The 27,878-nt window shown below is 51.8% G+C and overlaps 1 protein-coding gene and 1 long non-coding RNA gene across 4 annotated transcripts in view; one reads left to right on the top strand and one right to left on the bottom strand.

The window, feature by feature from the left end:
* LOC130535861 (alpha-1,3-mannosyl-glycoprotein 4-beta-N-acetylglucosaminyltransferase C-like) overlaps positions 1-27,878 on the bottom strand; it is a 61,639-nt gene that overhangs the window by 21,444 nt on the left and 12,317 nt on the right. The window contains exons 2-3 of one of the 3 annotated variants that reach the window (XM_057051221.1): positions 15,559-15,629; positions 9,603-9,686 (exon numbers count right to left, since the gene is read on the bottom strand). The gene's annotated coding sequence lies outside the window, so the exon portion shown is untranslated. Of the gene's footprint in view, positions 1-9,602; positions 9,687-9,802; positions 9,947-15,558; positions 15,630-27,878 lie in introns of those variants that run through there. The other 2 variants (XM_057051222.1, XM_057051220.1) reach the window with 2 other exon arrangements.
* On the top strand, positions 1,933-4,233 carry LOC130535877 (uncharacterized). Its single transcript, XR_008953229.1, has 3 exons — positions 1,933-2,575; positions 3,643-3,824; positions 4,099-4,233. It is a non-coding gene; the product is annotated as an uncharacterized LOC130535877 (long non-coding RNA).

Genomic DNA, 27,878 nt, shown 5'->3' with positions numbered 1-27,878 from the left:
CATTTTGCCTCCCTCTTGGCCCAGCCGTGAGTGTCACTTCGGTTTAGGTTTCATTGGCTCCCTGGCGGCGTGCTAAAGCTCCGTGGAGGGATTTCTGTCTGCCGTGGTGGACCTGCTGTCCAATTAAAGCTGAGGAGACGGAAGTTTCCCCAGTGCCTGGTTCGGCCCGACGCAGGCGCTCACCCAGCTGCACTCACACGTCTGAAACGGGCTCCGAACGAGCCGTGGGAACCGACCCAACAGCCTAAGCAGCAGCCGAGTGGACGGATTTACGCCATTGTTTGCATTTTCCCGTTCCCGTTTTTTTGGGAGCCGCCTGTTTACACGAATCCCGTCAGGATGCCGGTCTGCCAACATCCCGGAGGGGCTGAATTTTAATACAACCTGATGCTTGTTGAGCTTCCGATCTGCTGCAGATCGCAGGCCTGTCTGGGAGTAATGAGACACTCGTTCTGCCACGGAGCTTTTCCTCAAAGTCCGCTGGATTAGGAATTCACAGCGCGGCCTCTCCAAGACGGCAACCCCCTTTAGTCTGGAAATCAATTCTAATTTTAGCCTCCGCATCGATATCCCGCTCACCGGCGCCTCTCTTTCCGCCTTATTTCTTGTTTCCCATCATCAGGCCGCGCCGCTTTGGTTAAACTCGCTAATTCTGGCGCTTAAGACGGGAGAACATCTGATCGCTCGCCGCCCCTTTTGAATCCGCGTCCAAACCGCCCCTTTGAACCACCTCGGCGTCGGCGTGAGATAGCGGCACTCCTCGCCTTGATTAAAACCTTTTATTCCTTCCCTGACTGCGTCTCCAGGGGATGTCTGGCTATGTTTATTGTTGCCTCCCGTGAGTCGTCGGGCTCGCCGTGGAGCGCGAGCACATCACTGCAGCGGGGATATCGCCCCAGGCAGCACATTAATACAGGGTCACGGGCCGGCGTTCCCCGGAGCTCCTGTCAAATTCCGCTTTCTAATGTAATGTGTGTTTCAGGGCGCGGTGTGACATATGTGCAGGAACCTTCCCGCGCACGTATGTGCTTTTTGGATTCTTTCTGCCCCGAGGAATTAACCGACCGGACCCAAAACTGCAAACGCTCCATCCGTGTTGTAGATTGGTGCGTTAATCAGGGAGGTTAACGAAAGCGGATCAAACGTGATCGCCCGGCCCGGCTCGTTGGTGCACGTGGACGGGCGTCTGTTCCTAAAGGTTGACAGTGATGAAGGCCGGATTAATGGTCTGGTTCCGGTCGGTTTAGTCATCATCCGTTACACAAGATTCCGCGGTAAGACGTGTGGAGATGCTAACCAACGTTCCCTGTCGCTCGGCGGTGGGAAATAACCTGGTTTTCCGTGATCCCGCACACCTCCGCCTCATCCACCCCGATTTAATCGCCCACCCACAGGAAGCAGTCGCCGCTGAGGGAGAGGATGTGGGACGTTTTAGGGAGGTGACGATGCCACTAAAGGAGCCGGCGGAAGTGCAGCTGTAGCCGCGACTAAATGGCAGAATGTTGCCATCAAGCCCATAATTACTAAATTGTCCTCTACAAAGGCAGCCGGGCTTTTTTGTCATTTCCTCCAGGTTATGAGTAGCCGAGTAGAAAATTGTCTGGCAGAGGCTGTAGTTATGTACCTGCCTCTGTAACACCTCTGGCCAATTATGGGGTTCTGAAGCCCGTTTCTGTCCTCCGACTCGGGTTTCATCACATCTCCTGGGTGGCAAAAAAAAAAAGTGAATCAATCCAAGTTACTCGGAGCGCACGGGAAAACTCAAAATTGATGCCAATTACAATTTGATAGAATAGCGGCAGACCTGTTTCTCAATAAGCAAACTCGTGTTCTCGCGCACTTGAAAGCGACATCAGTCCCGGCTGGAGTACCGTTCCGATTCCACCTACGGGCACACATTCGATGTGTGGTCTGGCGACAGTCAGGTGTCCCACAATGCATTTCACCTCGCCCAGCAACAGCAGCAGCAATGGCAGACGGTGCTTCAGGTATGTACTCCTGAAGTTCACGAGTCTGTACCTGTGTAACAGCCCCAAGGGACTCAACACAAAGGTCCCTGCAACCAGCAGGAGAGCAAGAGTTGCTCAACAATAGCAACAGAGTAATGTGCACGCACGCACGCACGCACGCGCCCAGCCCCAGCGTGGAGGAATACCTAAGGCAGTAGTTTGCTAGAGAGAGGCCAGATAATAAAGCTCCGGCAGGATCAGTGCGGCCGGTCTGTGCTGACTCTCCCCTCATTGTCGGACGCCTCGCTCCCTGGGAGTCGCTCTACATTATCGCTGATCATCAAAGGCTGTCAGGAGAGCGTGGAACTGGGGCTTCCACAGGCTGTCCGAGATGCTCTGCACATCCAAATGAGACGAGCTTATTAATTCTTCAAACGCCACACGGCTTCCTTTTCCCCAAGACTCATTTTGGTGCATTTAAGGATGATAAAAGCTCCGGCAGGGAGCTCTCCCGCCTCTTCTTTTTCCCTACCATACAACATCCATAATGCAGGCACGAGGCTTCGGTTGATCCCGGGAAGGTCGAGCTTGGGGCTTTGGAATAGCTGTCAGGCCTAAAGTCTCCGGTAAGAAAAGAAATGAGATCTCTGGAGGGTTGAAGACTCAGGTGAAACACATGTGGAGGGTGAAGCTGCTTCCAGGGTGTTTCCAGCCACCGCAGACCACCGAGGGTGGGTGTGTGTGTGTGTGTGTGTGTGTGTGTGTGTGTGTGTGTGTGTGTGTGTGTGTGTGTGTGTGTGTGTGTGTGTGTGTGTGTGTGTGTGTGTGTGTGTGTGTGTGTGTGTGTGTGTGGTGATGGAACTTCACATGCGCGCCGCAGAAACCAATTGTAGGAAGCGCAGAGTCATTAGGAGCAAAGTCATTAATCCTTCAAAGTCACAATTTAATTTCAAATGTGAGAGGATTCAATCTCCAACAAGGGGGACGTGTTAGCGGGGGGGGGGGACGTGTTAGCGGGGGGGGGGGCGTGTTAGCGGGGGGGGACAAAGCCGAGGAATTCATTACAACTTTAACGTTTTCCCTCCATTGCTGCACGTCGGATCTTACAGGAACATCAAAAGCCTTAATTATCTTAATTACGCCGACATTCCGGAGCGAAGAAGCCGAGTGAAAACGGAGGGAAGCGCATGCCTTGCTCATTAACACGCACATGATTTGAATGTTGCATGAGGACTTTAATTGGCGAATTCACGGCTATTGAGGAGCCTCCTTCATTAGAATGGGAGCGCGTCCTTCACTCTGGCCATATTTCCACCTAATGAGTGTGATTCTTTCCCTCCCACGGCGGCGGGACGGGGCCGCGGAGGCCCGCACGCCCCCCAGACGACCACGATTCTGTTCTAATTGGAAACGAGGAAGCTGTGACCTCATCGCTGTTGGCACGTGACCCCGCTGATGCTATATTTGACACTGGTGCGAATCTCGCGGTGGCAGCGCGTCAAGTGTCGCCAACACCTCGTCGAGCGGTTTGGGCGACGGCAGCGCCGACTCGTTAGCACAAATAGAACCCCGGATTTAAAATCTCGTTTTCCTCCCCGAAGCACCGAGAACGTATCTGAAATAGACGTGATTATATTAGCGCGCTTTGCCTTTTTTAACTGTCATGTTTTATTCATTTAAAAACTCTCGGCAGATTCTTTTCCAACCTCGACTTCTTCGCCGGGATCGAAGCTGGCAGCCAGTTTTCCTCTAACGTTCCTCCGCCTGATTGTTCACGGATGGTTGCCACGGCGCCGGAGGAGCCGCTGATGGGCTGGCTGCTCCATCGAGAGCACGATGGACAAACGCTGCGGGTTCAAGGCCTCAGCAGAGCAGGTTCAAAGATTCCCGGGTTTTTTGTCACAGTGAATTAAATTTGGTGTAATTATTTGATGGAAGCTGTGCGATGTTTTATTTAAGCGTCTGCAAACTGAAGCGCTTGTGAACCACAACTAGCTAAAAGCCCTGAGGGGAGAAGCGGATCGGAGGATTTCTTAACTAACTGAATATCAAACCACGGCTCGTTTCAGATCTGACCTTGTTGCCACGTGGCCTCTGAAACGGGACCCTTTTTTTGTACGGTCACACTTAAAAGCAGCTTTGCTTCCAGGCATGTTTCCGTTCATCCGGGGAGTCGAGGACGCATCAGGGCGGGACGCACGGCGCTCGTGTCCTTGTCTCCTCACAACGCCTCGTCCCTCACCCTCGTGGGTTTTGGAAGTCTGGGAGCTGCACGCCAAACCTGCCGGAGCGAATAAAACATAACTGCATATTCACCCGGTGAAGAATTCATGGCTGCCGGCTTCCTGACCATCGGACCTCTGGTCCACAACCCCCAGGGGAACACCTCTATCTCCAGCTCCACTTTCATGCTGAGCGAATATTTAAATGCAGTGTAATTTAGTAACCTGAGGCTGGAAGCTGCAGCCTTCAGCTGACGTCCTCTCAGGCTAATAACCACATTTCCATATATTGATCAAAGACTGAAGCTAATGAAAAGACTGCGGCGCTCGAGATGGTTTCCACTCATTTCTTACAGTCGTTTTTAGGTTTCAGCTTGTGTGACGTGCAAACACAAAACACAGGAAACCATCAATTATTTTAACGTGAGCATTTTTACCCCGATTGTCATGAGTTGCCATTTCTATTTCAGTGTGAAAACTATCTAGAAACCCTCTTCAGAAATAAACGTGTGCTCATGGTTGATATCTGGTTCTGGGCCCACGGCCCTGCACGCCCTGGCCTCTGGTCCCAGGAGGGTGTTGGATAATGTGGGGGGGTCTCACCCTGAGATACAGGTGATCCTCCTACAGGGCCAGATAACACAGCTGGAGGCTCTGTTGGGCAGAAAGCCCCGCGGACCTCAGCAGAGCTAAGACATCAGCGAGCGCCGAGGGGTTGGAGGTTAGCGTAAGCCGCTCTGGGCCACCGCAGCCCACTGACTCTGAACAGGACGGGCAGCTTTGTGCCCCCCCCCCGACGCCGCAGAAGAAGAAGAGAAAACGAAGCGAATGAGAATCGTATGCAGCTATTTGAGGAATGATCAATTCTGCAGCAGGTTGCAATAGATCTCCATTAATACTGTGTTTGTTAGGCGCTCGAACAATTGACATTCTACAGCAGCCGGCACGCCCGCCGCTCTCAGAGCCACGCCCGCCGCTCTCAGAGCCATGCCCGCCGCTCTCAGAGCCACGCCCGCCGCTCTCAGAGCCACGCCTGCCGCTCTCGCCTGCCGCTCTCGCCTGCCGCTCTCGCCTGCCGCTCTCAGAGCCACGCCCGCCGCTCTCAGAGCCACGCCCGCCGCTCTCAGAGCCACGCAGCCAGTGGAAAATGCGTCCTAAAACTCCAGACCAAACACGTGTTTACAGACATATTAATGAATGTGCAGCCGGCGGCGGAGACAGCGCGGCTATACGTCTCTTTAGCCTCGGGCATGCTAACAGCAGTGTCAATTTCCTGACTGAGTCCCTCAAGGCTGCCGGCGCAGAAGACACTTTAGTTTGAGGAGCGAGTGGAGGAGGGGGCTCCTCCCTGAATGCTGCCTCTCTGCATGAAAAGATAATTGTCTCCTCTTTACCCAGAGCGACGGTGTATTTCCATGACCTATCGCAGGTGCTCCTCACCTCTCCAGCACAGCCTGGGATGTCAGTGGTTGGCCATAATTACTTTTGCTGATAGAGGTGAGGGAGGACATTTGCATCGGTGCTCCGGTGCCCCTCCCCCGACTCTCAACGTGCAGCTTTTAATGTCACTGTAATCTCTAAAGGTTAGCGTTGTCGTCACCGCGCTCCGGCTGCACAGCTCGCTGATTCAGTGCTTTGGAAATGGGTTTGACACCGAGGTCCAGTAAACACAAGAACACACGCGTGGCCGTGAAAACACCCACATGAGCTCAAAACAGACGGGCGCTGCTGCGCCCCGCAATCTTTCCCAATTTTATTGAGCCGTGCACAACAAAGGAGAGCAAGGTTGCCAAAGATTGAGGTTCCCTCGCGCAGCAGCAATTAACCGGCAGTCTGCTTTTAAACCACCGACAGCTGGAGGTCCGACCGGGACTGGACGGCCTCTGAACTTGCTTCACGTGACCGTTCGCCCGGTTGGCGGAGGAACGTTTCCATGGATTTTTCTCAGAATTTGGGGTTTAATAGGAAAAGGGGAATTCTCCTGCGGTCAATGGCGCCGGGGCGGAGATGTTTCCGAGAAGAAGAGCAGCGTGAACCTCTGTCGGCGCCCACCTCTGCTCCTCCTCCTCTTCCACCCCGACAAAAGGAGCGAGCGCCGCGCTCTCTAAACGCCGCCGCCACCCGGAGCAAGCGCGTCTGTTCATCGCACTTCCTCCGTTCCTCCTCTCTGCCGTTGTGTTTCTGGGATTGTGGTGACATTTCCAAGTGCCAGATCCTTGCCTGGAGACACTGCGCGTGCCCACACCTCCCCGCCTCCAACAACAAGCACACACACACCCAGGGCAGAAACACACACTCCTCGCCTGGAGCCGGCCCCCGTGCGCTCAGCTACCTCAGAAGCAGGAGCCTGGCATGAGCGCCCACTCTGGGATTCTGTGCTCCGCCTGCCAATGCGGCTCTTTTGATCCGCAGCCAGCTGATGACAGATCTACATTAAGCTCTCCGTCTTCCTCTGCCCGGGCGGCTTCTGCTCCTGCTCGCCGACACTGAAGCGAAATGTTGCCGTACGTCCGCGAGCTTTGGAGGGAATCGGTGCCCCCCCGCGCGGGGGTCGGAGCTGGAAATGAGAGAAATCCAGAATCCCGCCTGCAGGAAAATGTCATGTGGGCGTAAACGGACGCGTCTGACGAGCACCTCCAAAGGAAAAAAGGAGGAAAAATCCACAATTGTTTAGAATGGAACTAATGGGAGACGCAATTAGTGTTGCGCAACCACAAGCGTCAATCACATGTTCTTTTTTCATTTTTATGACGGAAACGCTGCGCTGGTGATGATGAAGAGGGAGAATTTGGCATTTTTCTTTCTTTTTTCCCCCACATCTCTGATTTTATTTCCCTGATGTCAGACGGCTGCTATAAAAAGATGCTTTTAGCTCCGGCTATTGTTGCACATGAGTACATGAAGTACCTCACAGAGGGGAGGGTAATTGGTGCTCCAGGGTCATTAAAAATGGGTCTGGAGGTTTCAGTGTGTCTTCTCTAAAATCCAGCACTGCAGGCCCAAATCCAGGAGACAAAGAAAAAACGATTGGATCAATTATAGAAATAAGAATGTAGGAAGTGTCTAGATTCAGCCGCTGAGACGAGCGTCACGTGTCGAAGCCTCACACGATCAGAAGAAGCGATTTAATCCGCTCGTGTTCTGTTCGGCAGCCTGAGACCAGCTGAAAATAACAAAGGAGAAGTTTAAGTGAAAAATGATTCCAGAAAAAGCTGCACGCTCAGGAAGAGGCTCTGGGAATATTTGTTCTGCAACAAATGTTGGAATTCATGATGATCTGAAGATAAAAGTAATCATTTTAGCCAAACACTCCCGAACTTCCGAAGAATAACAGACGCTAAGACTTGACAACAAGACAGTCCCCATCTGTGGGGCACGTGCACACCGGGTCCCGACTGTGTTTGTATAATGAAGCGCTCCTCCCCGAGAGCGGCTGCGTGCACGGCCGAGGCTGCGTGCACGGCTGTGGATGGAACAGCTGCCGAGGAACACGGCGGTGACGGAGCCGCGCCGCTACAAACACGCGGCCAGCTGGGATTTCTAAAGCCGCTCATCTGCTTATTAGCACAATGTGCAGCCCGAATATCTCCACGCCGTGATTCAGCGCGGCAGGCGGCTGCAACGGGACGGGGGGGGGGGGGTGTTGTCCCCTGAACAGCCCCTGTGAGGGGTCGCGACCCCTGCTCACGCAGCCCTTAACAGCAGAAACCCAGAAACCATTTGTATTTTGGGTGTTTGAAGAAGAGGGAATTCTGGCCTGGGGCCGGAAGGCCTTTCAACCCGGCATATTTCCATGATTCCTTTTCTATGAAGCTCCGGCGTGACTGTTCGCACCTTCGCACACTTTCAAAGTCAGTGTGAAAGGTTTGGAAGTGCGACTGGCTCAAGAACCGGAATCTTCATCCCCCTGATTGAGGAGATTTGGGCTTTTTTTTTAAAGCGCTGGCGTTAAGCTGCCCTGGTTTGTGACAGGAATCTGCTGCTTTTGTCTTTCAGAGCTCGGCTGCTCTGGTTCGGAGCTCGGCAGACGGAGCCGCTCCGAGCCGCTCCGAGCCGCTCCGTCCTACAGGGGAAACAGCCGTCCGGATCAATCTCCCACTGGAGACGTTTGCGGTTTAAATTGAACTCGTTTGCTATTTTCCACTTTATGGTCGTGAGATTCTCAAAGGTCCAGTGTGGAAAATCCTGTTTTATCTGACAGGACTGATGAGGAGGAACACGGAAGTGGATGAAAACATGGAGATCAGAAGGTTATCGTCCACTCAAAGTCTCCGTCCTCGTGTCCCATCCTGGACAGCCTCACCTGACTCATTGAAGTCCCCCCACGTATTCCACAAGCTTGTTTTTCAGTGTTTTTGAGGTCTGTTTTCCTGACCCTGAACTTTCCTCCTGACTTATTTATGCCCTTTAGGATCTGGTTCTCTTCATGTTCTAACTGCTGCCGGCCTGTAAGACTGTTTTCCTTCCGTGTGAAAAGCAGAATGGAGCCTTTCGGTGCTCCAGGAACAAAACACAACCTTTCTATTGCCGCCTCTTGACTCCTCACCTTTACTTCCATCAGCCATTAAAACACAAGAGGGATGATGAATGAGCGTCATCTGGGAGCAGCACGCACGCACGCACGCACGCACGCACGCACGCACGCACGCTGTGGTTTTGTTCATGTCTTAATCAAGACACAAGTTTAGAGGCTCCTCGGGGGCTTCACATGTCACCGCAAAGCTTTTTCTCTTCTCACCTTTTGTACAAAAAGCACCAAAGTGACAGAAATGAAAACATTAGAACAATAAGCTGAATATTCTCCTCGACGGAGCGGAGCGGCACGGCTGTCGACGCGGCTCCACGTCTGTTGTGCTCGTGTCCGTGTCACCAGTGTGAGAAGCAATAACGCCAGCAAAGTGCAACCGGCGGAGGTCAATATTTCCCCTCCTGATAAAGCCCCTGGGCAGCAGCCGTCGCTCCTCCGGCCAACACAAACACGGCGTTGCCATTTCAGGGTAAACAGCAGCCAACATGAAAATTCCCAGAGAAATGAATCTGAACTTCAGCGATCTGCTGCGATCGCCCGACACGAGGGGGAGAAACGGCTCCCGGCTGGTGGGCTGTCGCTCCCATTAGGCCTCCTCTCTATAATGATGCCTCCCTGTAGGAGAACATGCTGCTCACGTGACTCCTGCCCCAGCAGACACACAGAAATGTGGCCAACATGGATGATGGAACAAACACGCAGTGTTGTGGTGTCCAAGGCAGAAGGGGAACATCCAAAACGGCAGGTTTATCTATGCTAGCATGGAGATGGACGAAGAGATGGAGTCTAACAGCTAACGTTGGAGGAACATCAATTATCGTTGAAGGAATCTCTGCCCAGACGTGCGGGGTCACATTTCAGCTGCACCCATTCAGCACCCGAAGCACCAAAAGCAAAGATTACCTGCTGGACGTCAGACGCGTTTGCTGGAGAACGGCTGCGGATTCACCTGGGCTAGATGTTCCGACTGGTCCGCCACAGCTGCATCTGGGAGACAAAGAGGGACGACATCAGTTCCTCTGTGAGGGACGCGTGGACCGCCACAGGAACCTTAACGTTAGCACCCCCCAACATCGACAGGCCTCTAATTCTAAAGCAAAGACCTGTCCCTTGAAGATGACGCTCCTGAGGAAAACTCCACTTTTCCACGGATGTCCCGAAGCGCCGGCTGTTCCCACCTCGCTCTGCCATCAGACATCGGCGGCTGTGGTGGGAAGGCGCGGCTCGCTCCCGCTGGGGCGGGGTAATTGGCTAGAGATGATGGACCATAAACGTACATCAGGGGGGCGGTGGCACAGCTTCAGACATGGAGGCTTTCCTTCTGAGTGGCCGGTGTTTGTCATGTGACCACCAGCACCATCCCTGGACGCTCGGGCCTTTCAAAGCCCGGCTCGCCGCTCATTCAACCATCAGCGTAGAAGCAGGCTGGCACTCACTGTATCTTCTGCTTTCTCCAACCACTCCCAGAGCCCAGGGCCCACTCTGCTGCTATTACCTTCCAATGATATATAATAGGCACGTCCCATTTAAAAGCATCATCACGGTAAAAGATAGGATGCCCTCTCCCTCACCATTACTACCAGCACACAGCGGTGGATAATAGGCTCTCCTCTCCTGCAGAGCTATCGCCACAGCGCAGACTTTTCCTTCCATTACCATAACACTTCTGTCATAATAAGTAGGGCGAGCCTTCCAGTCATGACCACAGCGCTCAGAGAGGAGGTCAGTTGTGTCAGACTGTTTGCTCACACGCTGGTAATTGGGAGAAAAAAGGGCTTGGCGAGGAAATAGCTCTGGCACTCTCCCCTTTCTTCTGTGGTTTTCTGTGCGAGGCAGCAGTTTGCTATGATCCAGGAGCCCCGCTGAGCCGTTTGACCGTTTTTTTTTTTTTTTTTAAAACCAAGGCAGTAATAGAGGGGACGAGGATGAGCGCCAGCTAATTTGACGAACGCAATTGAAAAAGTGAGCAGCGTGTCATGATTTTGTATCGTAACGGATATTTCCTCAGATAGAGCATGTCCTATTCTGCATGCGCTAATACCGTGACACGGGATGAGGATTTCATCAATAAAATCCACTTCATTCGTCTAATCCGCTTTCTTTTTCAGGCTTTTCCAGATTCACTTTGACAGGTCTTGCGTGACAACTTTCTTTCCTCTCTCTCTCTCTCTCTTTTCAGGGACAAGCTAAAGACCCTTTCAGTCTTTCAGCAGACTGGAACTTCAAGCCTGAGCTGGGGGGGTTCCAGGCAATGTCCTCATTATTCAGGAAGACACTCGAGGACACAGGAAATAGTACACGTCAAAACGCCGGCTGGCTTTAATGGCACGTGCACAGCCAGTGGGCAGAGGGAGGATGTCACATGGAAGGGGAGCGAGTCAACCGGGAGGCCGCCCTCCCTCTTCTCCAATGTGGACCACCTGGGAACCTGCTCCTGTTGTCAGGAAGCTAGATCTGGTTTTGCGGGAGGAAGGTGAAATATGGTCTGGGTTATACTAGAGAGTAGAGGCGTGCTGATGCTCTACCTGCCCCTCCCACGTGCACCTCTCAAACCTTCCTGCGTTACTGCCTTCATAAAAGGCAGCCAGCAGAAACCCTGAAAACACCAATTAATCTCCTGCTCGCCATAGCTGGCGCCCACTAAAACCCTTCCATTGATTCCGAACACAATGACCATCTCATTTGTACACCAGAGGTGACTGAAGCTGCGAGCAGCAGGCCATGCAAAGCAATTTCATCCCGGCTCCGTATACCCGCTGGAGTGGAACTGTGTTTTGATCGGGGAGATGATGGGGCAGGTGTTCTGGTGCGGCTCCATGTCAGCAAGACGCCTCATTCCATTGCCTTCCAATCTGCGGGCGTGTTGGCGGGCTGGGGTGTCACGCAGCCTCTTTTGTTCCACTCTTAATTGGGGTAATTTATTGTCCTAACAGGAGGAGCAGCTGTGGCTTTGCACCATCACACCAATTAAATCCAGATGCTGGAATGAAAATATGGAGCGGAACGTGATTCGGGAACTAATCACTGATATCAACTCGGATCTGGAGACAAAGGCAGCTGCCAGGTTAGATTTCTCCCAGGTCGCCGCCATCCCGCTGACATTGGAAACGCGGGTTTGAGGAGACTTTGTGAAAAACAAGCAGACCTCCGGCAGACGTTTCGCGTTATTTCCAATAATAAACCCAATTATTTAGGAGAAATGAGAAGCTGCAGGAGTCCGTGAGAGTGTGACTGCAGTGAAATCTGTAATTTAGCGTCAGTCAGTGTTGTGATTGCAACATTACTGCAGATCCAACCAGCCTCCGTCGGGTTCCTGATCTCCCAGTTTTCTGCAATAGCTGTGAAATTGACCAATTATCGTCATTTTCTGAGATCATCAATCAAGCAACGGCCACGTCCATTGGCTCCTGACGTACGCCCGCCTATGAAAATCACTGGATGGCGAGATTTTCCCTCCTCCTTTTAGGCCGGAAAATATCCCAAAACACAGCAAAAAGCTTTGGAATTTGCAGGAGAGCCGCCAAAAATCTGCAGCGACCACAGAAACACGCGAGTCCTGCAGGGCTGGACAGATCCTCCAGCAGGAGGCGGCCCTGACAGCCCATCAGGTGAACTTGAACAAATGATGTGGGGGGTGAGGGAGAAGCTGAGAGAAACCAGGTCGCCGTGGCGATGTCTCCAGGGCAGCACTGACCTCGCCGTACTGCGCCCGGACCCCCCCACCTCCTCGGTCCGGGCTCTTTAGACAGGGAGCCCCGGGGACAGACAAATGTGAGTAACACAGAGGATGAAGGCAGCCGGGTCGGCGCCTCGGAGCCGCTCACTCCGACCGCGGATGCTCCTTCGGCTTCAGACTCACAGAGGAGAGGAGGCAGTAATGAGACAATCTGGGCGGCGCCGTGGCGTTCCTGGTCGTCTCACCGAGGTTTCAGCGACTCGTTTATCCGTCAGCCAACATTTGCTTTGGAAGGTGTTGATAAAATATGCAGCGCGCGTCCTCACATCCCGCTTTTAGTGCCTCCAAACCATTTAATTGTGTTTTAGTTAGTTTCCTCTCAGCGTCCTGCCAACGGCGGCTAACGGAGGCGGGCGGGCGAGGAGGAGAAAGCGCCACTTTAAATGGTGGATTTAAAACGTCTCATCACTCGGTTGTTTATTCTACTGCTAAATACCCAGTTTGGCCAACTGCTGGCACGCTAACATATCACCAGGAATATATATCAGGAATAAATAATATTATAAAGCATTTTGTTTTAAAAAAAGATTCAACATTGGAAACAAATATTCACTGAATTCAGATTCGTTTTAAACTCTCGTTTAAACTCGTTCACTGTCAAAACAAACATGCAATAACCAGCTTAAGAAGATTAATCGTACGCCTTTAAATTCAAACCAAGACCCAAAAAGACCCAAAAGACAGAAGTTCGGATCCAGTTGCATCAACCATTATTCCTAATTATCCCCGACATTATTATCAACTGTTCAATCGACTGGACGGGTGATGATATTTCTGATCTGGTGGAATTTGCCTTAAACAATCCCACAGAAGACGCAACTCCGGGCTCAGCCTGATCCTTGTTCTCCAGGTCTGGTTCAACAACCACAACCCCCCCCCCCCCCCCCCCCACCCAGGACGGCAGCTCTGCTAACTCTGAAGAGCGACGACGCTCCAACATTAAGCTGGTGAAATTAGCTGCTCCATTTAATTACATTTGATTTCATTTGAAACTGGACTGTAATGAGTTTGGAGTGGAAATGAAATGGTTGGCTCTCCTGGCTGCACCGTAGCTGAAAATGCAGGTCTGGCGACGGTGAAACATTCCCACAGATTCAGTTTTCCGGGTGTATCCTGGATATCCTGTCCCATTCTGTGTCCTCTCCTTGTTTCCAGGGATACCAGTCCAGTAAAGACTGGAAGAGTTATGCTGTTTTTTTGGACACTCTGGTGAGACTTTAGTCGTTTCGGCATTAACATCCTCTGAATCGTCACAAATGTGCTAAACTTTAAGCACCCCCCTCCATCATGATCCTGGTAATCCGCCTTTCTTTTCTTTCCCGCCTGCTTTTTTTCCGTCATTTAACTTCCTTATGCAAATGGAGGATTGTTTTATGGTGGCTGTGAGGCAGCCTGCAGAGCTGCAGGCTGCCTCACTGGAGCCACGGGAGGGGATGAAAAACCCGGGTGGGGGGTGCGGCGGTGTCAGAGTGGCTCGTCGGGCTCCACAAAGATGCTGTAAATATTTCTATAATGATGCTTCTCAGCTGGATCTCCAGCAAGGGACTGAAATCCAGATGGATCCTGTCCCGGAGCACCACTTCCCCCATTCAGATTAGCATCGATCAATGAATAATCAATCCAGATCTGCCCTGTCTCCAGGTTAGCTCCCAGTTTAATGCCAGTGGCTCACGTGTGATGAAAATAGTATTGATTAGCGTTATTTTACAGCTCTAATTGCCGTGTCCTCTGCTGGACTAATGGAAGCCTTTGTAGGAGACCTCTCGCCCCCCCTTAATGTGTGTCGATGCCTCAAAACGTGAGTGATTGTGTACGCCACCGTGCACGTGTCACGAGTCAGGAGCTGACTTGATGAATGAGGGAGTCGGTCTCAGGCTTTTCTCCCACAATCACAGATCTGCCCATTAGGCCGCCTGAAGACTGTAAATTACCTCCTCGGCGTGAGCGTGTAGGTGTGCAGGACCGGTGTCCTGGCCTCTTTTCCCACCGTGATCCGTGTGAAACTCCCCGGGAGCCACTCACCAAAGCTGGTGCTGGTTTTCACTGGAAACGGCTCAGCGATTCCTCTGTGTCGCCCATCGATGTCGGTCTGCTGGGACTCGCCGTGAGCCAAAAACACGTTGCTGCTACGGGCGGCTAAACCGAGGAAGGTCGCCCGCTCGGCGGCGCTCCCGGGTCAGCAGAGGGGGAGGACGGCGGGCTGTGCCACACACAGGAACGGGCCAGAGTTTCTGACCCCTGGGAACCCGAGCCAGTTGCTTCTCCACCCCCTGAGTTCATCACCAGGGTGTCGTTCTTGCTATGGAAGCGAGCGTGGCGAGGTCGTCCACCTGGCCGGAGCGTTGGAGGTTCTGAAGGGTGCTGCTGGAACAGACCATTTCAGGGTGGAGTCTCTTGGGACAGAACTGACACAGCAGCAGCTGCTCAGCCCTTCGGAACCCTGCAGGATTCCAATACAGGATACCAATGGAAGCAGTCTGAGGTGCTCTGATGGAGCAAACGGGAGGTTATGAAACAGCTTTCTGCCCGTCCTCACAGAATGGCGCCCACGTTGGCTTTTGTTTCCTCCTCCACCATCATTGTCTCTGCCTGTCTGAGCACACCTCCATTAGCCGCACAAAGACCACTCCGGCGTTCCCGTCTCAGCCGTGGCAGCTGCATATGGACGGAATCTTGGGGTAACGTGTTTTCTTTGGTCTGAAGGTTTTCAACACATGACGAGGGAGGAGAACACGCGGCGGGGGGGAACGAGAGGAAGCAGACGGATATTCCCTGCCAAGTTTTCCTACCTGTCCTCTCCGGGAATAACCTTGAGATAAATTAAGTCTATCAAGCAGCTGCGCACATCTCTGTAGGTGTGAGCGTGGATACAACGTGATGCCATTCGGGATGCTGAAACGGTCGGTGAAGACAGGATCGATGATCCTGAGAACAGCCGGCCGGAACGCCTGCTGTGCTGGAAGAAACGCAGGCGCTGCAGCAAACGGACGTTTACGTTCGGCAGCTTCCTTTGATGCTTTAAAGATCGCCACATTGCCCTGATCAATATCCCGCGGATGTGCTGCGGATGATGTCAGAGGGAGGAGGAGCGCTGCCGCGGTAAATCTGACCAGAAGCACTTACTTTCACGGCGCATCCTATTGGCCATTACGGGTGGGGGTGCTCACACATCAAAGTGGCAGGGGTCTTTGAGGCTAAAAAGGGATAAGAAACAAAGGGCCATTAAATCACAGCGAGAGGAAGGAGGCGCTCGGAGCGGCACGCTCATGAACACACTTAACCAGGAGGACAGTAAAGGCAGCATGGAGGGACAGAAGAGGGGCGAGAGGGAGCGCGCCATTGATTTCCCCCCTCTGAAGCCCCAGTTCATCATTCTGAGAGACACTCTCTATCGATCGGCCGCCTTTAGTTTGTTTGTAATTTCGGCGACTCAAAAGCGATCACAAAGACGGATCCTCTTACGTGCCACTTGCAGCCGCGATGAAGGATGGAGGCATCAGAGGATATGTGGAGGCAGCCTCATTTTGTTAGCCGCCTCTGTCTACAGAGTCAAGTGAGGTTTCACAACCACAATACGTCCCTCCGTCCCCGCTAGGAGCCGTCACATCAGCAGAAATTAAGTGGGAATTCTGCTCCGCTGGAGGGGAAATCAACCCGCTTCCAAGCAAAGGGCGGCCTCGTCGTGTGGCGGCGCGGCACGTTGCACAATTCCTGGACAAAGCAGGTAATCCTTCAAACAATTACCGCCCGCTGCTGCGTGTTAGCTTATTTTCAAACGGCTTATTTTCTGACGAGGCCACCACGAGGCGGCGCAGCTGAAACTCTTCCTCCTCATACCATCCCGCTGTCTCTACAATCCCATTAAAACCAGCGTAGGGCAACCCCCCAACGAGGTGAAATAATTCAGTCGGAATGAAAGATGAACAATGACAACATTGAGACAAAGACTGCTGGGAAAGGTCAGCGCTCAGAAACATGATAGACTTGTGGCTTTCTGCAGTTTTCCTGCTGCAACAGTCGGAGCTTTTTCCGTGGACCCAATGTGGCCTCCAGCAGCTTCCAGGAAAATTCTCAACTTGAGAGACATCCACCCACATCTGGCCTCACCTTAACATCTCATCTGCATGTGCGCATGTGCTCATCCAAAACAGTGACGGTTCAACCTTCGATCCATCCCAGATCCCAGGAGGAGACATGAAGGTCTTCATGAAACAGCACCGCTTCAGAAATACCACCCAACAAACACCACCCACTCACAAAAACAGATTTGTTCCAAAGAGAACTCCTTCTCACATCTTAATGTTCTCGCTCACTAAAAATCCCGTTTGGGGGGGGGTTGGGTAATCACTTCCTCATCAGCAGAGGCGCCTGATTACCAGAGTTCACGCGGCTGAAATGAAATGGAAACAAACCGTTTCAGTAAAAATTCACCAAAGTTTACAAGCGGCATCTGTCTGCGATCACGACCGTTTCCTGCTCTCGCTGGATCGGGACACCTCGAGGATGCTGCCCCCACCAAAACCCTGCCCCAACCCCCCCCCCCACAGGCAACGGCAGGGCGACCAAACTTGTGAACTGATCGTTTCCTCTGTGTTGGGTTGAAAATTCCCTGCAAATGAGCTCATTAAGAAAAAAAAAAAGCATGTGTCCAAAAGATAAGCGCCGGTTCTGAAGAGCTGTGAGATGCTTGATCTGGATATGAAAGTCAACACTTTTAGCGGCTCCGCTTTAATCAACTTCCATGTCGCAGCTTTAAGCGGTGACAGAAGAATGTGGGCGGGGCCTGTCAAGGCGCCGCAGATGCTGCCGTCACCCCCGCAGCCTCGGGCGCCCTGTCGCCTGCATGTTTCCACGTCTCCACTCCTCAGGTTTTTAAAATGTCATTTATGTCTAATGGCCACGCTCATTAGCTGGATCTGAAGGCGCTCTGGTCATTAGCAGCCGGGCTTCATGCTGGATTCTCTGGGCTGAGGCATCGCTCACGGACCGTTCTTTGCAGCTCCGCATCACAAATGACATCGGACGTAAATCTTACGTAATTATCCGCAACTATCTGGGTCTGTTTACAGTGCCAGGCGACGTGTTTTGACAAGGCTGCTTTATCAGTGTGGTGAGAAGCCGAATCCATCATGCTCAGCCTGCCGAGGCCACTGGGGGGGGGGACACGTGCAGCAGCGCGCTTCCAGTTGCGCTTTTGCTTGGCTCGGTCCTCTGGAGTATGGTTAAACTGGGAGAAGGGGGAGCTGCGCATGCTGGAGACGTAGCCGAGGAAACAGCTCTCAAGTCCCTTCTGCTATTTACTTACAGCTGTCAGGGTCTGACAAATGTTCCAGGAGTCAGCAACCAGGACTAATTGGTGTCAGCGCTGACTGGGTGACGCCGAAGTGTGAAAAGACTCCGGCTCCATGTAGGTCAGGTTTGAATCCCTGGATCCACCAGCAAGGCGCTTAACCCCCAAATGCTGCTGGACCCAGCTTGGATCCTATTCTGGGTGCCCAGAAGAGTCCGGTCCTTGATAGAACACGTGTCCTGATATCTGAGCGAGGATCTCTTTGGCAGACGAGTGTTGCTGTGGCCAGAATCTCAAAATACGACCGAGGTTTATTTAAATGCTGGCATGCACCTAAAGTTCTGGTTGATATTTGCATATGCAGCTATTGGAGGGGAACTAATAGACAAACACAACGTGAGAAGAGTTCCTTTACCGGAACTGGAGAGCTGTGAAGGATCCTGTTAGCCTGGCCGAGAGAATTGGCTTCTTCAAGTATACTGTCCAAGAGTGCCGGCTGTACCAGCAGAACCTGCTGGTTCAGACTGACACCAGAACCGTTACAACCAAAACAGACGTATGTGAACACGTGTCATTTCCCTTTAGTGCAACATGAGATTAGACTGAGATAACTGGCCGAACCTTTGGGTTCGTGAGGCCTCTCCTCTGGCCTTTCTCCTTCTCTCTTGACTCTTCTCCTTCATATCCTTGACTGTAGAACTCAAATACTGCCAGACACCCACACACACACACACGCACACACACACACACACCACACACACACACACACCATCTCCTTGATTGCTCTCCCTGGGCTGGACGTGAGCCCCTTCATGATAAACCCTGGCCTACCCTCCATATCTGTGCACAGGCGCAGTCTCTGGCGTCATCGTGCTATCTGTGCCATCGCCTGATTCACTGGACCCGTTCGCAGGCTTTGATATGATCTTCAATCTGCAGCTCGCCGCCTCACCCTTGAATCTTTCACTGGGTGTCAGAACAGAAATGAAATGGCCTGATAACTTTGCAGACCTCCCACTCGGTACCAAGGTGCCTTCAGACTAGGACACAACCAGGAGCACACAAATAAGAAATGATTCTAATTACTCCCTCACTGATGAAGGGGGTGATGTTCAGGGTCGGGGGGCAACCCTCGCCGTGGATCCCTGCAGCGTTTCCTGCTTCTGTCTCGGGTTTTTCTTCCGATAACTCGACTGACTGCAACCTTGTTGGAATCTGCTGGTTCAGCAACTGTGCTGTTGGCCAAACGTCTCCGGCTGCCCGGAGCTTTAAAACACTCACATCCTGCTATCTGCTCTGTGATCAAGACTTCACTTTCACCTTTTATGGTTCTTACAGTGAAATTGCCTTTGGATTGTCTTTATTGTCTTCTGTAAAATCCCTCTTACAGTCTGCTTTATTATCATCTGAACTCCCTGTAAAAGAAATATACGACCCATTATTCAGGGCCCGCGCCTGAAAGCCGAGCATTGATGGTGTAATCATCTACACAACGTGCTGAAACCATAGAGGCCTGACAAGGCTTTTGTACCAGGAGACCATCAGGCATCCAGTTCATCCAGGATAGAAGACAGCAGTTGATCCTTTGTCAGAGTTGTTGCAAAGAAAAAGTTTCGGTTGTTGATATGTGGGAAAGATCTGAAACGCAGCTCCCTGGAGTTTCCATCCCAACCTCCCCTGGAGACACCACTCCTCTTTTTAGATCAAATGTAAGGTGCTGGCACTATTTTTTTTTTAAAATTCAGTCTACTTATAATGCAGGGCCCTTATTCACAGATAATCCTACGACCAAAAGTAGCTCTTAGTGACGGCATTCTAAGAAAAATCTGTTGAATCTTGAGATTTTTCTTAGAATTGCCCCTTGGTAGGACAAAAGTTAAAAGCAAGATAAGAGCAAAGCACCTTGGGCCTTAACACTTTTGCTCTTTTGGAGCTCTTTTAAGAGGAGTGAGGAGGATTATTAAAAGTCTGAGTGACTTCAGCAGGGGCGACGGCACAACCACACAGATATAAGTGTCAGTCCAACGAGCTCCAGCCAACACCTCCATTCGCTGCACTCCTACTTTGGGAACCATGTGTTGAACCAACAACTAACCAGCTCTTGCTTGGAGTGCAGCAGCTACCAGAGCTTCTCCAGGCGATGCCAAGTCTGCCTCTTCCCTTTGGTCTCCTCCACCAGCAGCAACACTGCTCCTCTGGCCTCTGCAGCTCCTCATAGGGAGGCCAACAGCCATTAATATCCAATAGATGAAGTAGTCCAATTACCAGCAGTAAACATGACAACAAGCTAGTCAATATAGTAATCGGAACGGCTTAGTGAGGATCCTTCACTGAGGATCCTTCACTGAGGATCCTCACTGAGGATCCACGTTCCAGCATATTGTCCTTCGGGCTGCACCAGAAGGGAGTAGATTTTGGAGGAAGATCTAAATCAGGTCTGCTGACATGAACGCTTGTAATTCTGAGAATGTTTGACTGGGCCGAGTCACAGTTTTAGTAACGAAGAGAGGCAGAGAAATCCAGACAGGATCGCTGGATGAGAATTCTTTGCTCCTTAGAAATCAATAAAGCGTCAATGGCGCCGGGAATTCCATCGCTTTCAATGTAGCCTTTGATTCCTTTCAATGAACACTGTGGTGGCCCAGTGTTCTCCATCCCATCAGCACTCCTGCCGCTGCATCTCCAGGGACGTTCCGTAACTTGCTAAGATCTCGTCTCGTCCTCTGGCTGTGGCATTTGCGTGTGTGGAGAGAAGCTGGAGATTCTCTCGGCCTTTGCAGGAAGACATTTTACCTTTTTCCTCATCGAGCCTCGATTTGATACGCCGCGTTGTCTGATTATTTCCTCTACCAGCTGCTTATGAGAGCACTCAGCTGAGATAAGGAACCATTTAAAGTCCCGCCCCCGCCCACAAGCTTCGCCTGAAAGCTGCTTGTGTTTACCTCTACGAGTCCTTTTGAAGCCAAAGCCGGCACCACCAAGCATGCCATGTCCACACTCTCCCTAATTATTAACATTTGCCATTAAGGGCGGGAACGTGCCGCTCAGACAGCTGCCACTGTTCCTGGCTCCTCTTCACAGAGTCAAGGAAGGACATAAAACCCGAGTACGCCTCCCGGGCAGCAGCCAAACCGCCGACTGTGGGCCAGGAATCACCGAAGCAACCTGTAGGAGTAAATGTGCTGCCTCATGTAGCCTTCAAGAGCTGGCAGAGTTGGTAATTCCATCAAATGCAGCCTAGAGATTATTCTAATGCCAAGTTCAGATGGCGAAGGCGAAGCCTCCTGCTGAGCCGCTCACATGACATGAGGGTTGGAGTGCGAGTCCGCTTCATTTATCACGAGAACCCCTCCGGTTCTCCACATGCACGGGAAGGAAAGAGCGTCCTGGCTGGAATCTTGCAGGGACGGCCCCACAGCGGAGGATGCTACACCTGCCCTGACCACAGGTCAAGGCTCTCTTCTCTCCTCTCCATGCCAATAAATGAGGCTCCAGGGAGAACCTGTCCACTGTTAGCAGGGCACGTGCGCTCTTCCGGAGGTGGGTCACCTTTGGACCCTCCTTCACCGTAGATGTCGACACCTCTCACCTTCTCTTCTGTGGTCTCCTGCTCCAAAGCACTGACGTCAGCTCTGGTTTATTACGGCTAATGCACCATCTGCTTCCCAGTGTGAGTCCTCATTAAATATGGAGGAGATAAACAACATATCTCACGTCTGCAGCTCTGGGACAGAAAGCCACCAGTTCTGGTGTCTCGGTGCAACATGGAAATGTGTGTAGAAGTTCTGTAAAGACTGTTCCGACAGATATTTTGGAGACGTGGCAGGGAGCCCATCTCGCTGAGAAGCCGGAGGAAATCGGGAAAGGAAAATCCTGCGAGAAGCGTTTGCCTCCTTTATTGGATCTTGTGAGGTCTGTGGTGAAAGTCATCGTTTCTCCTGCTCTAACAGGACGGTTCCAACAGGAATTGTTCTGATTCTGGGCAGCTGAGGTAGAAAAACAGCTCGTCAGTAATGCAGCCTAATGCCGTTTGTTTATCTTCCTCCCAAGACAATTAAATTCTCCATTACTGCTGCTGCCTGTTACAAGGACATATGCGCGTGGGCATCGAGACGTGTGTGGAGAAGCAAAATAAATAGCTTCTCCCTTGGTGCTACTTAAATTTAGCAAGCCACTCATGATGTGTTGCTTTATGTGAGCACCTCCACTGTTGCTGTTTGTTTTATAGAGGAGAGACGGCTGTTTTTAATCACAACTCTTCAATATTGCAGAAAATATAGCCAAAATTACCCAGAATTCTCAGCAACGTTCCAAAACAAAGTTGACCTGTCAGAGAAAACATTGAAATAAAACACTTTTTCTTTTCTTTTGGAAAAAACCCCCAACCCTCTGCAGCTGAGGCATAATTCTCATTCTAAGAGCTTTATAACTTCATCCAGTCAGTTTCAGACGAGGTCGCATAAACACCACGTCAGTAACGACTCGCCCCGGGGTCTGTGGTCAACGTGCTGCGTGCACCACCCCTCACGTGCGCTGCAGCCTGCAGGAGCAGCCGTGGGGACGGGTCCTGCAGGGCCACCTATGAAGATAGCGCCGGCGTCTCCTCACATCCTGGCACAACCATGATGATGAGATGTAACCAGAATAACCATAGAACCTTTCTAACCAGAGTGGCTGCTGCACACAGCCGACTGCAGCCTCGTCTTCCTGCCTCCAACGCTGGACACACTGGAGCTGCCTGCAGAAGGACACATGCTGGGCGCCCTCCCATCAAGAAAACCGCATTTGTGGGGGGTGTAGGTGGATGGTGGGGGGCTCACAGAAGGCTTGTGGACAGGCAGCACGCGGGGCTCCGACCCTGCTGCGCTCTATAGCTGCTGGTGCAACATTTTCAGCGGCTACAATTCTACAGCCGAATGAAGAATTGTGTCGAAAAGTAACCTGATAACTTATGCTAATATTTTTGGCTCACACAAGAGAGCCACGGTGACCTTTTGACTTCACTTCTGGGGCTGGGTGACCTCGGTGTTGACTTTAGCTGCCACAACAAGGCACCGAAAGGAGCGGCAGCTCTGGCGACCCCTGCATGCAAGCTGTTCCCAATGGAAAGCAATTTACTGCTTGGCTGCTCAAAGAGCAAAATATATGCAGCACAAGAAATCCCTTAGATGAATTAGAGAGACCAAGAGGACACAGCGAAGTCTTATCTGGGGCCGCCCGCCGCCGTAGAGCGGCCATGAAACCTCGACTGTCGGGAGAGGAGCAGCAAGAAACACCGATGCGAGGGAGCAAGTTCAGAGGATCCAGCTCCCCAAATCTGTGTTTCTGTACCCGATGTCAGCGAGCGAGCAGCTCCCAGCCGGCCTAGTTCAGCCTTTACTCCTCACCGTAGGCCGACGGCTCACCCCACTCATCTTCCAGGATAAGACCACAACGGTTTGAGCATCCGTTTCGGAAACAGGAAGATCCGTGTCGTCTGCCGGTTCCAGCATGAAGGCTTAATGGATCTGGAACAAGCTTGTGCATTAGATCACGCTGGTGGATGTTGCTGAGGATGTCGACAAGAAGGCATTTTACCTCTGCAGTTTTCAAAGTGTGTTTGAAATGAGCATCACCTAGAGATGCTGACATCACCTAGCAACCACGTCAGAAACAGTTTTCCGTCTCCGTCTCAATGTCGACGGAAAAGTTATTCCTGGACCTCCAGTCTTAAAATGGTTCTTTTCAGGGCTGTTGACAGTAAAACTCCAATAAAAGGACACACACACACACACAGAATAGAGCAATACCCTTTCAGACTATACGTTTCGCTGCACAAGTGTTAAATAATTAAAGCCCTTCTGTCCTTAATGTGGCGCTGAATAGAAAAAAGATGCCCTTTCAAGTCCACAGCGAGAGTGGTTGAGGTGCAAATCAGCCCGCTTTAAGAGGAGCTCGGCTGGAGCCGAGACCACCGTGACCTTTAGATCGCAGCGACGTCAACCAGGGAGTCAAAGCCATTAAGCAGAGTTAGTGTGTTGGAGTGAGTCCTGAATCCATCTCCTTGGATTAGCTGACAGCCTCTGCAGCAGGCCGCGCTGATGCCTGCGCTGCCCTGGAGCAGCGGCAGACACTGTAATCCCATTTGGCCTCCAAAGACTGGTGTGCTGCCTCCTTGGACTACTTTTAAGATGAAAATACACAACACACACTCCAGCAGCAACCAGGGTGGTGCACAGACATCTGGCAGAACAGCCTCTGATAAGAGTGAAGCAACAGTCGGGCTTCTCCGTTCCCGGGAGCCCGACGCTGTTCCAGGATCTGACTTCTGTTGTGACCCTGCAGGAAAAAAAAGCTTTGTTTTCCAGAGAGTCCCTGAATGTTTTCCAGCTATTTTTGTCTCTCAGAGCATCGACTTCAGGTTCAGGAAACCTGGTTTTGAAGAACTAGGTAGAAGATGAAGATGCAGATGAAGGAAGAGAGAAATGAGTTATAGTGGTGCTGACTTTCAGAAGAAAATCAAATCTGCTCCTGGAGTCTGTCGTGACCTCTGACCTCTGATCTGTGTCCACCCACAGAAGACAAGCTCCCTTTCTGTCCCTGACTATTGTGCTTCTTATCTCAGCAAACACCGCCTGTCACGTTAGACCAACATCAGGTGGCGCCCTGCGAGGGCCGATCCCCGAGACAGCGAGGGGCCTCCTCCTGCCCCGGAGGGCGCCTTCCTCTGATGGGAGCATTAGGTGTGTAAACGGCGCCGAGCAGCCGCCTGAGCGCGTGTTTGCTGTTGCACCACCGTGGCCGGGGTTTGTCTCCCAGTGCTGAGTATATTTACCCTCCATCCTGCGCTATGCTTTGTTGCACTCTGTGAAACGAGGTAGAATTCAATTACACGCCGGTCGAGGCCCCGACAAGAGCTCACTCTTGTTTCAATCACCCCACAGGTGGATTTGGGGATGGGGAGGAGTGCCGCTCCGGTCGGCACACTCCGGCCCGGCACCAGCCGGGGTCCAGCCCGTTAGGAATAACCAACCGGATCGTTAATGTCCCGGTGTCCTCCCAGAGCTCCCCCGACACGCCTGCTGCTGCGGCGGCGCCTCTGGCGCTCGTCTCCGAGGACGCCGCCCTGCGCAGACGTCACGCTCCGGCGGAACGCGCGTCATCGCGGCCGTCGCACTTTTCATCGACTTCATCATTTCCTGGCAAGAGTGTCCGCGGATCCGTGGCTGCAGACACAATTTCCGGCAGTAATCAGCCGTGTTATGAGTCGGCGCTAATATCTAATGGGTGACGCCATGGCGGGGGGGTGGGGGGGCGGGTGGGGGGGGGTGTAAGCCTTGTTTGTGCAGGCCTGTGTACCTGACTTTATTCTCTTCAATAACACGATCTGCTAGGCTCTGGTCCTCTGGGCTGCTCTGTCTTTGGTGATTGAATGCCAGCTCGTCCGGGAGGAGGCCGGATCATTTAACTGCTATTCTCCTCGGCTCCCTCGTGGGAACTTTTTCGTGTGTTCGTCTGAGGCGACTGCAGCCGTAAATAATATTTATGTGTAAATCCTGGAGAGGGCTGCCGTGGTGATAACACAAACATGGCACAAGCTGCAGCCTGACGCTGAGAAATATGGCAGGGAATTAAGGGAAGATTGCAGTGTTAAGAGGGTCGCGTCGACACGGGAGCCGGCTCTCGTCGGGGCTGCAGGAAAATCGATGCCTGTCGACCGAATGCAAACAGGCACGCTTTCATTTTCAGGAGTGAAAAAACAATTAAAGGATTTCAGATGCTAAAGATTGGGGCATTTTAGCAACTGGGTTTTTCCAAATCACCTCCTTTATGAGTCAACACGTAGGAAAGACAACCTTGAATCTGTGGAAAAACACTGGGAATTCTAGATGTGCATTAGGAGCCGGAGCCATTAGGCAGAGAGAAACACACTGAAACATCCCAGACAATCTTCCCAATGACAGGAGATCCACAAAATATCCCACACGGTTGCAGGGACGGAAGCTCATTATGCCGAATCTGCTGCCGAGTTCAGAGCAGCCCCTTCGTTTGCTCGATTATGTCACTTCCCGATTTGCCAAAGCTGGACGGCCAATGAGAGCACGCCTTCTGGCTCAAAGGAACGGGCAAATAATGAGTCGGGAAAAGGCTGCAGATGGGCAGACTAATGAAGCCGATTTCACTACAAAGGGAAGCAAACTGGATCTTAAATACCAGTGTAAATGTCTGATCTGCTTTATGTTTCAGGCCTTAGAAGAACTTTACGGACACATAAAACAAACTCGGGACTCTCAGCTTTACTATTTAAATTGCATTAAGCACTATTTTTCCAAGTCTATGCAAACTATCCGAGCATATCACAAGTGGAACACTGAGGGAACATCAGATTTTTCCGAGAACAGGGCTGCAGCTTCCCCTGCAGCCATGAAAACAGGAGAAGAAAAGAATTCCAACATCATCCAGCAACACTTCCAGGATCTTCTCGCCGAGGTTTAGCTACAACTAGCCAGCGACTCAGAACAAACCGCTCGGGCTTCCCGGTGTGATGCCGCTCACAGGAGCAGCCCACAGCTGTTATTTAATGTTTGGGGAAGAAATATTCAAATTTTCACGCGAATCTTCTTCCTCTTTCCTGTTTTCCAAGGAGACCAAACTAAAAATATCTGGGGCGCTATCAGGAGGCAGTGAGACCGTGGAGGGAGCAATCCCAGAGCACTGACTCACAGGTTAATACGGAAAAGTCATCCAAAACATGACCCACGGAAGGAAGGTCGAATTGCTCCGCGCTTCGCCGCTGCCATTTCCATTTTTGCTGCGGTGATTGACACACTCACTCATCCTTTTCACTTCCTGCCGGACCGCTCTCATTTCTTTCACCTGAAGCTTCGGCAGCAGAGCTCACTCGGAAACTTTGCCTTACAGTAACGTGACGGAAAATAAGGTTTGGACTCAATTATGGCTGCGCCTCCGTATTCCCCCCTTCTGGTCTTTTCTCTCTTTACATCCATCAGCTCTGGTCACGGCGTATCAGGCCGGGCCGCAGCACAATCACGCGGCCCACAGGCTCGTCACATGACCCCCATAAATGCGACCTGCTGACAGAGAGGGCGGCTCCGCCATCACTGGGCCGCTCGGCTGCCATCAGCAGGTCGTTGGGTCCGTGAGCACAGTTGGTGCTGCTGATTGGGTCCTTCCAAGAGCCGTGGCAGCACCTAAAAATAGGTGATCCAGCAGATTGGTCCACATGCAGACACAGTTTCCATGGAGGAGTTGTGATCATCTCAGCCGGAAAGGTGATTAAATATACATCCAAACGTATAGAAGCAGAAACGCATTAGAGTTAGATGGCCTATATCATGAAATATGGAAGAACCGCTGAAGAGGATGTTAACAGGTCTCCAGCAGGGCTGTAAGTGAGTCCAAGCACCCCCCCGCAGGCACACGCCTTGGATGCGTTTCTGGGCTGCGGCAGATGCAGGTAAACACTGAGGTGGGTGTCCAGCCCCAAATCAAGAACTTTAACGGACAGATTGAAATAAAAAGCATAAACACAAACGGCTGTCGGGAACGTCCAGGTCGTGGTGCTTCGCAGGGAAAAACGGCCGTTTCCTGGGCCGTTGGTGTCGGTTATTTGTGTTGGTCCCGTGTGTGATCCTCCTCACCTGTGAGCCCCGATGAGTCCCGCCCCCTCCTGTGCCACGCCTGCGTCTCATTGCCTTTAGATGCAGGTGCCGGCGTTGTTTGTGCTGAGCTACTGTTGGCTTGAGTTGGTTTCATCTTCTCTTGTGCGAGGAAATAAAGGCATTTGCACGTCTTTGATCTTTATCTGAACTACATTTTGACGGTTTAACGCGAGGAACTGGCCTCCACATGGGGGGGACCATTTCCTGGGATTTACTTGCTCCACTTTAGGGGGTGTACTGATGGATCATCCACACGTGCGCGTCCATCATGCTGCTCTTCCAGTGGCCCCCAGATTAAACGCACTGTAAAACATGTGCCTGCGCACATATTTCTGCTCCATAGGTAAATTCTTCTGAAGGAAAATGGAACATGTGGAATCTTGTGCTGCTATTATCTGGGAGACTCAACCTGTACTACATTTCTTAACACACTTACCCCGATTCAATCGATAATGTTGCGGGAAGACTGGAGCAGGGATTCAAATATACCA

Source organism: Takifugu flavidus, chromosome 13, assembly GCF_003711565.1.
Source record: "Takifugu flavidus isolate HTHZ2018 chromosome 13, ASM371156v2, whole genome shotgun sequence".
In the NCBI taxonomy this organism is placed as follows: Eukaryota; Metazoa; Chordata; class Actinopteri; order Tetraodontiformes; family Tetraodontidae; genus Takifugu; species Takifugu flavidus.
The sequence above is the reverse complement of the archived record's forward strand: the minus strand, read 5'-3'. Positions and strand labels throughout refer to the sequence as shown.